The sequence below is a fragment of the Pistacia vera genome, unplaced genomic scaffold, assembly GCF_008641045.1.
Source record: "Pistacia vera cultivar Batoury unplaced genomic scaffold, PisVer_v2 Contig680, whole genome shotgun sequence".
NCBI lineage: Eukaryota > Viridiplantae > Streptophyta > Magnoliopsida > Sapindales > Anacardiaceae > Pistacia > Pistacia vera.
Window position 1 is genome coordinate 303,403 of NW_022196535.1, and position 15,300 is coordinate 318,702.

General features: G+C 36.7%; 1 non-coding gene across 1 annotated transcript; it reads right to left on the bottom strand.

Moving 5' to 3' along the window:
• Positions 1-7,024: 7,024 nt before the first annotated feature.
• Positions 7,025-7,131, bottom strand: LOC116113542. Its single transcript, XR_004125429.1, has one exon. It is a non-coding gene; the product is annotated as a small nucleolar RNA R71 (small nucleolar RNA).
• Between the last annotated feature and the right edge of the window lie 8,169 nt (positions 7,132-15,300).

The following is a 15,300-nucleotide window of genomic DNA, read 5'->3' on the forward strand; positions in this document are numbered from 1 at the left end:
GCCTGCAAAAGACTTTTAAGATATCTTAAAGGCACTACAAATTTTGGTCTTCAGTTTACTAAAGTCAACAGGTTTCATTTGAAGTGCTTCACTGATGCTGATTAGGCAGGCTCTATTCAAGATAGAAGGTCCACAAGTGGTTACTATTTTTTTCTTGGTCCTAATCTATTACAGTGGAGCTCTAGGAAGCAAAAGGTTGTGTCTCTATCTTCTACCGAAGCTGAATACAGAGCACTTGCTCAAGGGGCAACTGAAATAGCTTGGTTTCGTAGTTTGTTTTCTGAAATTAGTCTAACACTCAATTAGATACCTGTTATTTGGTGTGATAATCAAAGTGCAGGGTCCCTAGTTTCCAATCCAGTTTTTCATGCTAGAACAAAGCACATTGAACTGGATGTCCACTATGTCAGGGAACAGGTTGCTGCTCAACATCTTAAAGTACTTTATGTTCCTACCGATCACCAAAAAGCTGATTTGTTTAACAAGTCTTTGTCCACTGCTAAATTTGAACATTTCAAAACCAAACTTACAGTTGGAGCTTGTCCTCAGAATACTAGTATATCAGAATCTTCTCTTTCAATTACTAAAATTGGCAATTAAAAGGTTATGGTTGTGTTTTTAACTTTTGCTCTTATATTGGTTGTTTTCTATGATTGATGAAAATGATGATCTCTGGCTGACTTATATTGGTTGTCTCTGATGACTGGTGAAAATGTTGATTTCTGTGGCTGACTTATATTGGTTGTCACTGATGACTGGTGAAAATGTTGATTTATGGTTGGTATCCTATGGCGAAGTAAGAGATAGCTTTGGTACTGCAGTCTGTTCTAACAGACCTGTGAGTATGATTGAGACTGGTGAAATTTGTTTAGCAATATTCTGGTGTCATTTGCTCTAGTACATAAGTTGTTTGTTTGTCCTTAAGAAGAAGTGTGGCTATTGTGCTTGTGAAGAATTTTCTTGTGACTAGTGAAGTTAGTTTAATAATGTTTTGATACAGAAGTTGGTTGTTTGATCTTGTGAAAAAGTTGGTTGTTTAATCTTGTGAAGAAGTTTGGTTGTTACTCTTGTGAAAATGCTCTTGTGAGGAAGTTTGGTTGTTGCTCCTGTGAAGATGCTTTTGTGATCCCTTCTTTGTTTGCTTTTATGAGCCCTTCTTTGTTGGTCTTCCTTTGAGGCAATGATGATGTGTGTTCTGAGCAAGCAGTCCTCTACTCTTATGAAGATTATGAAGAATTACAAGAAGAGTGTATGTCATAAGAAGAATGTCAAAACCTCCTAGTCTAATTTGAGGGAAGATATTAGTATCAGAAATTAGAAGAATCTTACTCAATTTAGTTTAAGGGAAGATATCAGTTCGAAAGTTAAGAATCTGTTAAGTTGTTAATAAGTTGTTAAGTTTGTTTAAAGCAGTTATTAAACTACCCTGTTTAGTTTGTTAAGAGGTTGTTACTGCCGATAAATGCAGTTATATTTTAGCTGTTTTACTAAGCTGATTGTAGCATATAAAAGCTACATTGTATACTATATTCTTTAGAGAAACTTATACGAAATACAAAGTATATTCAGTTTACTCTCCTTTACTTTCTCTTTATCGTTTTTCTTCTCTGTTTTTTGCTCTAAACCTAATAGAGGTAACAGACTCAATCATGAATATCCTCTCAGATTTAAATTGACGTGATTTCTTTCTTTTTACCAAGGAAACAAACCTTGATGTCCATTGAGGAAGAATATAAACATCAACTATGTACACATCTTTTTTCTCGATAAAGTATATACAATATTGAGAGTATATTGTTTTTCATAAATTATAATATGATACCTAAAACACGACCGATAAATATATAAAAGAAAAAGTTAACACAATAACAAGAATAAAAAAACTAATATCTTTATTCTATTAAAATTGATTTCAACAATAAATGATTTCAAAAGTCATAACACAAATATGATATATTAAACAATAAAAACCATATTTTTTCAACTATAACTTATAATAATTCTCTAATGTTTGAAATATTTGTTTTAATTGTAACACCAATATAAAAAATATACCTTACTAATATTATATATTAAAAAATTACAAATCACACAAAATCTTTAACAATTTTTAGAAAAACTTTAAATTAATATTTTATTTCGTAAACTTCAATGGAATGTTTGCTGTTATATAAAACTTGCGGAGTCATATTTATATAATCTTAACGTTCCATCCTCCAGGAACTTTCGATTAAATAAATCTTAAATTATTTGAAGTCACCAATTTTCACTCCTATTGTAAATTTAAAGGGCATTATATGAGAGATATTGAGCATTTTGTCATCATACGTTACTAAAATTATAATACAAGAACAAATATTATAACAATTAAAGGACGCATAATTACCTATTTGTTATTGTTTATCATTTGAGAAGAGGATTTGATAGAGGAGTTTAAATCTTATTCATTCAAAAAGCAAGTTCAACTATGTTTACTTGAAACAAACAAAATTCACAAACCAAAGACTTCAATTTAATTTTAAACAAATTATACACGTTTTGTTAACAAATGAAAACAAAAATTTTTTGTTTTTAAAAACTTTTATATTAAAAAAATAACTATTCAATTTATTTCACACATTGTAATATTAATTATTATTTGACAATATTTAAAACCCAAAAGTTTCTTCAACCTTTCACTGTCCACTGTTCATTATCCCAATTGTCAGTTTTAAATATCTTCAAAAAGTGTGCCTATTTATGAAAATATTTCTACTGATATTATTATTGCACATTATTAAGTTAACACAAAATTTTCTTCAACTTTTCGGTTCCCATAACCAATCACCCGAAACGTCGTTAACATGAATCATCAATAAGTGTGTCTATTTATGACAACTTGTCTATTAATGTTCCGTTGTTTCACATTCTATTGTTTCCATATAAAGATAAGAAAATACAATTTCAATCATCATAGAATTACAAACATTATTTCTGTTTCAAAATTTTATCTCAAATGGCGGAATCATCACAAGCAACCACAACACATGGTAATAAACATTAAACAATGTCTGTTATATTCATTGTTATATATCTATTCTCATATCTGTTTGTTGTTTATAGATCGAGCAGGGCTCTCACACACATAGGCAAAGATAAAAGAAATTCTGAAGAACGTTAGCACCAACATGGCCAGTCTCAATGGTGCTAGCACAAATTTGAAAGATATTATCCAGGGATTGTTAGAAATAATGCAATCAACCATGGGTATTATCTCTGACTTAACTCGACGTGAGTTCTTGATTGCTGCCAGAGAACTTGAACTCGAAATCAAGCAGCAAGATAATTAAACAACCGCATCGTACATAGTTTTTTCATATACTATACATATATATTCTTTAGTTTGCAATTCATAATTTAGAAACTCATCACCATATACTATAAGAAATAACAAACTGATAATTGAAATTGAATCAACCAATGCAAAAACAACATGTCCATGTGAATTAACTGAAATTAGTTTAAGAAAAACAAGAAAGGCAGAAGGCTAATGAAGAAATGATTTTAGATTTCTTGTTACTGTAACTGAATATCTGAGTGAATAAAATACACAAGTGTCTTCTTCTCTTTTATATAGAACTCAGCTCTCAGCTCAGTCAACTTAGTAGAAGCTGAGCTTATTTAACACAAAGACAAAACGATGATGCTTTGACAAATATTGAAGAGCTCCTACACTTTTTCAGTTTCACAGCTGCATCCCTTTTTACCAACATTCCCCCTCAAACTTGACTAAGGAGCCATACTTAGTGTTTGTTTCTTTTCACCAACATTCCCCCTCAAGCCTGACTGGAGAGATTTTGAATTTGTCAAATTTGTCTGGTATCTTCTCCTTTGGTTAATGCTTCCCTTTAATTTGGGTGCATTTTGCAGTTTGAATTCGCAAGTAAAAAATTACACACTTGGCCAGTAAACATTTCCTGAATACTTGCTCTGCAAAACAACGAATTGCTCAAAGCTACTACATAGCAGATCAACAAAAATTTCTTCCTAAACACTTTTGCTTTCTTCCTGAATAACTTCTGTTTTATAACACAACATTAGTCAATGTATTACTCAAGCTAAGCCAACTACTCATCAGATCAGCAAGATACTTCCTGAATACTATTGCTCTACAACAAACTGCAAAAAAAAATTTTCTTCCTAAACACTTCTGCTTTCTAACACCATGCAAATCAGTAATGAATTCCGAACTCAACAATCAATCATCAACAAAATCTACTCTGCAATCACATCTCTACAACACAATGTATAACAACCAACAAAATCAACAATCAATAAAATCAACAAAGTCTACTCTACAACCCATCTCTGCAACACAATGTTTTACTCAACACTATTACACCTCAGATCATCAGAGCACTTCCTGAACCACAAAAGAAACTTCTGCCAACAATCAATCATCAACAAAATCTACTCTACAATCACATTTCTACAACACAGTGTATAACAGCAAAGAGAACTCACTGTTCTAGTTACACTAAACACCACCCTTTGAATCTATAATGTCTTGTTGCTCCTTAAATCACTTCACACCAGGTTCCCTCCTGGAAAACGCTTGAGCTCCACCCAAGCTTTAGTCACTGAAGACACGCGCTAGTATTAGCAAAGGAACCACATTCCAGCCACCTTCAACAATGAAGATAAACAAGAAAGTTTCTAGCACAAACCCATATAAAAGAACCTAACCAAGAACAACTCTCTGAAAAGTTTAGAGCACCAACGAAATAGATATTCAGGTTCAAAAAGAAAAAACAAACAAGGAAGAAGATGAACTTTCTTTTAGCTTAACAAAGATGAAGGGCGATAAGTGTTTGGCATAATAACATAAGGTGAACCTTTGAGAAATAAAACTCTCTAAAAACTTCATAGCACAAGCAAATAAAATATCAAAGGTTAGGTGATAGTCTGAGAATTATATTGTTTTTATTAGGCTTTTAGGCCGAATTTTAGATACTTCTTAGTTCATTTATGCCTGAATTGCTACTTAATTCTTTACATTTTGTGTTTCAGGCCAAAATGGACATTTTGAGCAAATAATGAGCGAATTGGAGTTTCTGGACTCAGAAGTAAGCGGATCTCAGAAGTTAGGAGAGTTCTGAAGCAGAGTAAAGCACTATGAAGCCTGTTTCCATGGGAAAGCATCGGAGATCGAAGATTTAAGCAAAGAAGCAAGCAGAGGGCAATTATATAATTTCAGAATTCTTCATGAAGATTCGCCGCAGCAAAGTTTGTTCTTCGCCGCGGCGAAATGAGTCACGCACAAGAGTTACTTTTACTTCGTCGCCGTGACAAGATTTCTTCTTCGCCGCGACGAAGTCTACAATTTTCAATTTCGTTAAAACGCACAGTTTCATTTTTAGGCAAAGTCTTAGGTTTTTAGGCGAGGTATAAAAGCAAAACTTTGCCATTTCAGAAGGGAGTCGTGTTTTTCTTAGTCTAGAACAACTTTTCCATCTTCCTTAGAGTAGATTTGATGAATTTGAGTGAAAAGTGAGAAGATTTGGGATTAAATCTATTGGATTCTTCAACTAGGGGAGATCTCTTGTCTTTTCTCTCATTTTAATATGTTGAACTTTGTGTTTATTGTTTTTCTTGCTTATTGTATTGATTTAGCTATGAACTAACCCATTTTGGGTTAGGGTTTTGATGTAGTTCGGATTCTCATGGATTGAGCAATTGATTTTTATTATTTTCATATGCTATTGCATGGATTGTGTGGTTATTCTGAATTCATTGCTTTTAATTGATGAGCATGATGAGATTGAGAAATGAGTCATGTTAAGCTTCTTGGGTAATCACCATTGTAGTATTAAATGCTAGAGATAGATTTAAGAATCAGTGAAATCAATCTAGGATTCTATGTGCTTAATGAGCTTAGATCTATTAATCTTCAAATTGTTGGGTGCGGAAGTTTAATAGGGAAAAATAGGAAAATATAGCCTGAGAAGGTATGTTTTACAATTTAGAGAATTCGATTTACAATCAATACATGTGAATATGGAAATAGCATAATCTGTAGGTTTAATCTATAGAGTCCGAATGAAGTCAAAACCCTACCTGTTTGTTTAAATTGATATTACCTTGTTTTTAATCTTGCTTTCATTATTTAACTTTGAATATTTAGAAATTTTTGTTTTAGTTTTGAGTTTAATTTTCTCCCATTAATCTAAACAAATTCGATTGCTCCAACTTGAGAAACACTTAGGAAAGTTAGTGCTTAACAAATCAATCCTTGTGGGAACGATACTCACTCATCACTTTATTACTTTGTGCGACTAGTGTACTTGCTATTTATGCATGTTGCAGTAAATACACATCAAGTTGTTGGCGCCATTGCTGGGGATTGAGTTTTGTGTTAACATTAAAATTTTCTCGTGTTAGCTAGATTGGAGTGTTATTTTTACTTAATTGTTGTTTGTTTAATTTTCGTTAGTCTTTTAGGTTGGTGTGATCTCACTCTTTCTATTTTTCTGTGTAGTTTATGCGAAAAGCAAGACGTCAGCCAGTGGTTCCTGTTGATCCTGAGATTGAAAGAACCACCAGAAGACTAAATAGAGAGAGAAAAGAACGAGAAGCCAGAGTTGAACCAGAAGTCATAGTTGTAGAGATGGCAAAGAATAGAACACTGAGGGAATTCTCAGTTCCCACAATTAAAGGCAGTGGGTCGAGTATTACTAGACCAGCGGTACAAGCCAACAACTTCGAGATAAAGCCGGCAATCATCCAGATGATCCATCAGTCGGTTCAATTCAGGGGTGATTTGAAGGAAGATCCAAATCTACACATTGCAAATTTTTTGGACATTTGTGATATGTTCAAGTCAAACGGAGTGTCAGATGATGCCATCAAATTGAGACTATTCCCATTTTTATTGAAGGATAAAGCTAAGGGATGGTTACTGGCACTACCATCAGGAACAATCACCACATGGAATGATTTAGCACATAAGTTCCTGACCAAATTCTTTCCTCCAGCAAAGTCGGCAAAGTTGAGAAATGATATCACGTCATTTATTCAGGAAGAGTCGGGATCATTGTATGAGGCTTGGGAGAGATACAAAGAATTATTGAGAAGGTGTCCACATCATGGGTTGCATCCAAACATTTTATAATGGATTAACGGTGAATGTACAAACTATGGTGGATGCAGCATCGGGAGGAGAACTGCAAAATAAGACACCGAAAGAAGCTCACGAGTTGCTTGAAGTTCTAGCAAGCAACAATTATCAAAGACCTAATGAGAGGGTGTAACCAAAGAAATCCATGGGTCTTCATGAAGTTGGTGCATATACAACCATCTCAGCCTAATTGACAGCACTTTAGAAACAGTTGGGAAGTATGCAGGTAAATTCCATTCAGGCATCTCAACTAACTTGTGAATTTTGTGCAGGTAATCACATGAGCAGTGAATGTCAAGTAGGGAACACGTTTGCCTCAGCATCTTCATCATCGGAGCAGGTTAACTACTTGGCTGGGAATCAAAGGCAACCGAACAATCTGTACTCCAACACATATAATCCTGGTTGGAGGAATCACCAGGCCCGAGCCTGTCTTTGGGCAATCAAAACCAACAGAATTACCAAAACAATTAATGGAATCAAAGGGCATTGCCAAACAACCAAACAGGGGTGAACAACCAACAAGGAAAGCAAAGGGTGACAAAATTGGAGGACATGTTTGGAAAGGTTATGTAAGAGACCACGAGTTTTATGAATGAGACGAGAACGAATTTCAGAAATTAGGGGGCGTCCATTCAGAACTTGGAGGTACAAGTGGGTCAGTTGGCTGACAAGTTGAATGAGAGACCATAGGGCTCACTACCGAGCAACACAGTGACTAACCCACGTGAGCAAGCAAATGCAATAACTCTGAGAAATGGGACAGTTTTGAAAAAGCAAGCAACGAACGAAGAAAAGCCACCAAATGAAAAGGAAGAATCTGATGAGGAAGTAGATGAAGAGATCATTGATGAAGAGAAACATTCTATTTCTAGGGAAGAAGAACAGAAACGGGAAGTTAGGCAAAGACAAAGGAAAGAGAAATTTCCATTTCCCGAGATACCACCAGAATTGACACATCACACTCCACCTGAGCCGTTTCCTCAAAGGCTAAAGAAAAAGAATCAGGATAAGCAGTTTTCCAAATTCATTGAAATATTTAGAAAATTGCATATTAACATTCCTTTTGTAGATGCATTGCAACAGATGCCGAGCTATGCAAAATTTCTCAAGGAGATTTTATCAAACAAAAGAAAGTTAAAGGATGAGGAAACAGTGATACTTACGGAGGAGTGCAATGCCATTCTCCAGAAGAAGCTACTCCCGAAACTCAAAGATCCAGGGAGTTTTACTATTCCTTGCATTATAGAGATATTACTTTTGATCGAGTTTTATGTGATTTAGGTGATAGCATCAATTTAATGCCTTTTTCTGTTTTTAGGAGATTGGGAATTGGTGAAGTGAAGCCAATGACCATGTCGTTGCAATTTACAGATAGGTGCATAAAACATCCATGGGGTATAGTTGAAGATGTGTTAGTAAAGGTGGACAAGATTATCTTTCCTGCAGGTTTTGTTGTATTGGACATGAGGAGGATAAGGAGATGCCTCTTATTTTGGGCCGACCATTTCTAGCCACAGGAAGAGCACTCATAGATGTGCAAGAAGGAAAGTTACTGTTAAGGGTTTAGGATGAAACAGTAACATTCAATGTGTTTGAGGCTATGAAGTTTCCATCCGAGATATATTCATGCTTTAGTGCTGATGTGATGGATAAACTAGTAGTAGAGACCATTGAAGATAACACTCCATAACTATCGCTAGAAGCATGTATTACACAATCAAGAACAATAGAGGTAGAGGAATTGACAAGGAATGAATGTGCTAGATTGTTGGAAGCACTTTAGCCAATTGATGAGAACCAAGATCTTGAATTTGAGGAATTTGATTTTGAGAAAGAAAAGGAAAAGGAAAGAAAGGAAGAACCTCTGAAGCTTGAATTGAAACCTTTACCTTCCCACCTCAAATATGTATATCTTGGGGATTCAGAGACCTTCCCAGTAATCATCTGTTCAAAGTTGAGCAATTTGGAAGAAGAGCGATTGTTCGAGTTTTGAGAGAACATCGATCAGTAATTGGATGGCCTATTTCGAATATTAGAGGCATCTCTCCATCTTTTTGCATGCATAAGTTACTCATGGAGGATGATATCAAGCCTAGAGTTCAACCACAACGAAGATTGAACCCTTCGATGAAGGAAGTGGTGAGAAAGGAGGTGGTGAAACTTCTAGATGCGGGAATAATTTATCCCATTTCTGATAGTCCATGGGTGAGTTCAGTGCAAGTAGTTCCGAAGAAGGGAGGTATCAGAGTGATTAAGAATGAGAGCAAGAATTGATACCAACCAGGATGGTCACGGGCTAGAGAGTGTGCATTGATTATCAGAATTTAAATGAAGCGATAAGGAAAGATCATTTTCCACTTCCTTTCATCGATCAGATGTTGGAGAGGTTGGCAGGGCATGCTTACTACTATTTCCTGGATGTTTATTCAATGTATAATCAGATTGCTATCGCCCTTGAGGATCAAGAGAAGAGGACCTTCACTTGCCCCTACGGCACCTTTGTTTACCAAAGGATGCCCTTTGGGTTATGCAATACACTAGCCACATTTCAGAGATGCATGATGTCGATCTTTGGTGATATGGTAGAGAGGTTTATAGAAGTCTTCATGGATGACTTCTCTATTTTTGGTTCATCCTTTGATCATTGTTTATCTAATCTTTCGTTTGTTTTGCAGCGATGTTAGGAGACGAACTTGGTGCTCAATTGGGAAAAGTGCCACTTCATGGTCCAGGAAGGGATAGTGCTTGGTCATAGAATCTCAAAAGACGGAATAGAAGTGGATCGAGCAAAGACGGATGTGATTGAGAAGCTACCATCACCCTCAAATGTTAAAGCAGTTTGAAGTTTCTTGGGGCATGTAGGGTTTTACAGACGGTTCATCAAGGATTTTTCTACGATCTCTAAACCCCTTTGCAATTTATTGATTAAAGATGCTGCTTTTGATTTTAATGATGAATGCATGCATGCCTTTCAAACTCTAAAGAAATTACTTGTATCTGCACCTATTATTGCAGTCCCCAAGTGAGGACTACCATTTGAATTGATGTGTGATGCTAGTGATTTTGCTTTAGGAATAGTGTTAGGACAGAGGAAAAACAAAGTGTTGCATGTCATTCAGTATGCTGGCAAAACACTCACTGATGCACAATTGAATTACACCACTGAAAAAGAATTGTTAGTTGTGGTTTTTGCTTTTGATAAATTTTGTTCATATTTACTAGGTGCCAAGGTGATAGTCTACTGGGACCATTCAGCACTCAAGCACCTATTGGCAAAGCAAGAAGTGAAACGTCGGCTGATAAGATGGATCCTATTGCTACAAGAGTTTGAGTTGGAGATACGAGATAAGAAAGGGTCAGAAAATGTGGTAGCAGACCATTTGTCAAGGATTGAACGACCAATTCAGGAAAATGAAGAAGAAACCCAAATCAGAGAAACTTTCTCGGATGAGAAATTGATGAGAGTGGAGGAAGCACCGTGGTATGCAGATTTTGCAAACTACTTGTCAGCGAGAGTGCTCCCCATTGGCATGACCTTCCAACAAAAGAGGAAGTTTTTTCTCAGATTTGAAATACTATTTCTGGGAAGAGCCATTCCTTTATAGACACTGTGCTGATCAGATGATACGTAGGTGTATTCCGGAAAGGAAATGGAAAGTATTCAAAGGCATTGTCATGAAAGGGAAGTAGGTGGCCATTTTGGAAGAGCTAGGACAACAACCAAGGTTCTTCAATCTAGGTTTTACTGGCCCACCCTTTTTAAGGTGTCTTTCCGGATGGTTCAGGAATGCGACCAATGTCAACGGAGTGGTAATATTTCAAAGAGAGATGAGATGCTGTTGAACAACATCCTTGTAGTTGAGCTGTTTGATGTGTGGGGAGTTGACTTCATAGGTCCCTTCCCAAATTCTTTTGGGAACACATACATTTTGGTAGCAGTGGATTACATATCAAAGTGGGTGGAAGCAGTTGCATTGCTGTCTAACGATGCCAGGGTAGTGATTAATTTTGTGAGAAAGAATATTTTCTCAAGATTTGGAGTACCACGGGCAATCATTAGCGATGGAGGATCTCACTTTTGCAATAGGCAATTTGATGCCCTGTTGGGAAAGTATAGGGTAAAACATAGAGTTGTAACACCTTACCATCCACAGATCAGCAGGCAAGTGGAACTGTCGAATAGAGAACTGAAGGGAAATTTAGAAAAAACAGTTAATGCATCCAGGAAAGATTGGTCATGGAAATTGGATGATGCATTATGGGCCTACTGAACTGCATTTAAGACTCCGATTGGTATGTCTCCATTCAGGATGGTTTATGGGAAGGCATGTCACTTGCCAGTAGAACTCGAGCATAAGGCCTATTGGGCAATAAAGTAGCTCAACATGGATTTATGAGTTGTTGGGGAAGAAAGGATGCTAACTTTGAATGAACTCAATGAGTTCCGTCAAGAAGCTTATGAGAATGCTAGAATGTACAAGGAAAAGACCAAGAAGTGGCATGACAAGCATATCCGGAAGAAGAACTTTGAAGGGGGTCAGAAAGTGTTGTTGTTTAACTATAGACTTAGGCTTTTCCCAGGAAAACTTAAGTCTAGATGGTCCGGACCCTTCATAGTTACAACAGTTTACCCATTCGGAGCGGTGGAGGTGTCACATGAAGAAAAAAGCACATTTAAGGTCAATGGCCAAAGGTTGAAGCCATACATCGACGAAGTGATGAGTTGCAAGTCAATTCCCCTCCGGCTTGACATTCTGACATGAGAACTTGAAAGAGTCGAGCTTCCCGACTATAAACAAGCGCTCCTTGGGACGCAACCCAAGTGTTTTCCTTTGTTGTTGTTTAATTTTTATTTGCTTAGTTTTCTTATGATTTTAGATGATGTCTAATTTGAGTGTTTTTGGGTGTTTTAGGTGAATTATCAAATCAAGAAGGAAAATAGAACTGTCCAGTTTTCGCCGCGGCGAAGCACATTTGTGAAAATTTGGAATTCGAAAAGTCCCAAACTTCGCCACGGAGAAGTATCTTTTTTGCCGAGGCGATGCGTCTCTGTATTTTTTCGCTGCGGCGAAGCAAGTTGGGCAAAAATCATAAAGGGAAATTTCGCCGTGGCGAAGAAAGTTGTTCGCTGGGGCGATGCGCTACTGTAATTTTTTGCCGCGGCATCGACTGGGTTTGGTTTAGGGTTTGAAAATGAAGAACTTCGTTGCGACGAAGATTGTTCTTTGCAGCGGCGAAACCTAGTTTTTATAAAAACGTGCATGACCTTTCATTTTTTCGCAAAACTTTTCAAAGCCATTTGAGAGAAAAATTTTTCTAACTTCAATCCAGAGCCCTCCCAGTGATTTCTCAGCAAAGTTTCTCACTCCTTAACCTTTCATAACACCAAAACAACTTGATCTAACCAAGATCTTTGCGAAAAATTGAAGAAATTTGTGGGTTCAAGAAATTGGGGATTTTGCAATCTGGTGATTTTTGGCTAAATTGGTGGCGAATACTCCATTGTTTTGGTAAGATTTCAAGTTCCCTAAGCTTTTAATCACAATTTTTCGAGTTTAGATTTGTGGATCTTAAAATATTGATTGTGGTTGAGTTGTGAATTTCGGTGATTTTGTGTGTTAATTTTGTGTTGGAGGAAGTGTTGATTTTGCATTGTGTGATATTGAGGAGTGTGGATTTTAAATTTTGGAGTGTTTGGTTGAGTTTGGAAAAATTGTAGTTTGGGGGTTTAAGTGCAAATTTTGGAAGTGTTGTTTTATTGCAGGATTGATTGTGGTTGTTCATAGGGTGCTTAGGGTTGAATTTTTAAGTTGAATTTGGGAGTTGATTGATAGTTTAGAAAAATGCCGCTCAAAGTGTTGTCCAAGGGAAAAGGAAAAGGAAAGAAAGTGGACAACCGATTTGTGAGTGAGCAGGCCCGGACATGCTATGAAGGGGCAGCCCAAAGAAAAGATAAAGGATTTATCCCTGAGCGTGGATTAACCGCGAGCCAGGCTATGGATTGGAGTCAAGGGAGACGTTGGGAACTATTTATGAGTGCATCTGCACAAGCGGCGGTAGAGCCGCTAGTGAGACAATTTTATGCCAACCTCCCAGAGTGTGAATCTGGTACTGTGTTTGTGAGGGGTACTGATGTGGCATTTACTACGAAGGTGATCAATGAATTTTATAACTTGCCTAAGATTGATCGGAATGACTATGCTGATTTTAGGAAGACACAGTTTGAGGATAATATCATTCTTCCGGTCATTACAAAACCGAACACCACTTAGGACGTTTCAAAAAAGGGTAAAAAGAGCATCAAAGGAACTAACTTGACACCGGTGGCTCGGTTGTGGCAATACTTTATTTGTACGAGGATGATGCCGGAGATGCACTATAGCACAGTGATGTATGAGAAGGCATTACTGTTATATTCTATTACCACAAGAAAGAGTATGGATGTGGGACAAATAATCCTTGACAACATTCGGCATGCAGCCAAACCAGGGCAAGGAAGTTACCCGTTCCCACATCTCATTACAGCTTTGTGCACTCGAGCAGGAATTGAGGTACATGATGATGAGCCACTTATCCATGCTGCCCTAATCCTCGACTCAGACTATTATCACAAGCACCTTGAACGTCCAGACGATGAGCAACCTAGCGTCAGGACAAAATGGCAGAGAACCACACAAGGGGCTGCTACATCATCTAATTCCACAGCCACTATGAAGGAGATGATGTAGCAGATGTTGAGTAAGATGAAGAGGTGGGAACACCATCAAACATGGATCGTAGATCAGACCCGAATGATCTATAATTTGCAACAGAGTTGCTGCCAGAAGCTGAATATTGATACTTCAGCATTCCAATGGGAAGATTACGATTCTGATGAACGAAATAGATATTCAGGTTCAAAAAGAAAAAACAAACAAGGAAGAAGATGAACTTTCTTTTAGCTTAACAAAGATGAAGGACGATAAGTGTTTGGCACAATAACATAAGGTGAACCTTTGAGAAATAAAGCTCTCTAAAAACTTCATAGCACAAGCAAATAAAATATCAAAGGTTAGGTGATAGTCTGAGAATTATATTGTTTTTATTAGGCTTTTAGGCCGAATTTTAGATACTTCTTAGTTCATTTATGCCTGAATTGCTACTTAATTCTTTACATTTTGTGTTTCAGGCTAAAATGGACATTTTGAGCAAATAATGAGCGAATTGGAGTTTCTGGACTCAGAAGTAAGCGGATCTCAGAAGTTAGGAGAGTTCTGAAGCAGAGTAAAGCACTATGAAGCCTGTTTCCATGGGAAAGCATCGGAGATCGAAGATTTAAGCAAAGAAGCAAGCAGAGGGCAATTATATAATTTCAGAATTCTTCATGAAGATTCGCCGCAGCAAAGTTTGTTCTTCGCCGCGGCGAAATGAGTCACGCACAAGAGTTACTTTTACTTCGTCGCCGTGACAAGATTTCTTCTTCGCCGCGACGAAGTCTACAATTTTCAATTTCGTTAAAACGCACAGTTTCATTTTTAGGCAAAGTCTTAGGTTTTTAGGCGAGGTATAAAAGCAAAACTTTGCCATTTTAGAAGGGAGTCGTGTTTTTCTTAGTCTAGAACAGCTTCCATCTTCCTTAGAGTAGATTTGATGAATTTGAGTGAAAAGTGAGAAGATTTGGGATTAAATCTGGTGGATTCTTCAACTAGGGGAGATCTCTTGTCTTTTCTCTCATTTTAATATGTTGAACTTTGTGTTTATTGTTTTTCTTGCTTATTGTATTGATTTAGCTATGAACTAACCCATTTTGGGTTAGGGTTTTGATGTACTTCGGATTCTCATGGATTGAGCAATTGATTTTTATTATTTTCATATGCTATTGCATGGATTGCGTGGTTATTCTAAATTTATTACTTTTAATTGATGAACATGATGAGATTGAGAAATGAGTCATGTTAAGCTTCTTGGGTAATCACCATTGTAGTATTAAATGCTAGAGATAGATTTAAGAATCAATGAAATCAATCTAAGATTCTATGTGCTTAATGAGCTTAGATATATTAATCTTCAAATTGTTGGGTGCGGAAGTTTAATAGGGAAAAGTAGGAAAACATAGCCTGAGAAAGTATGTTTTACAATTTGGAGAATTCGATTTACAATCA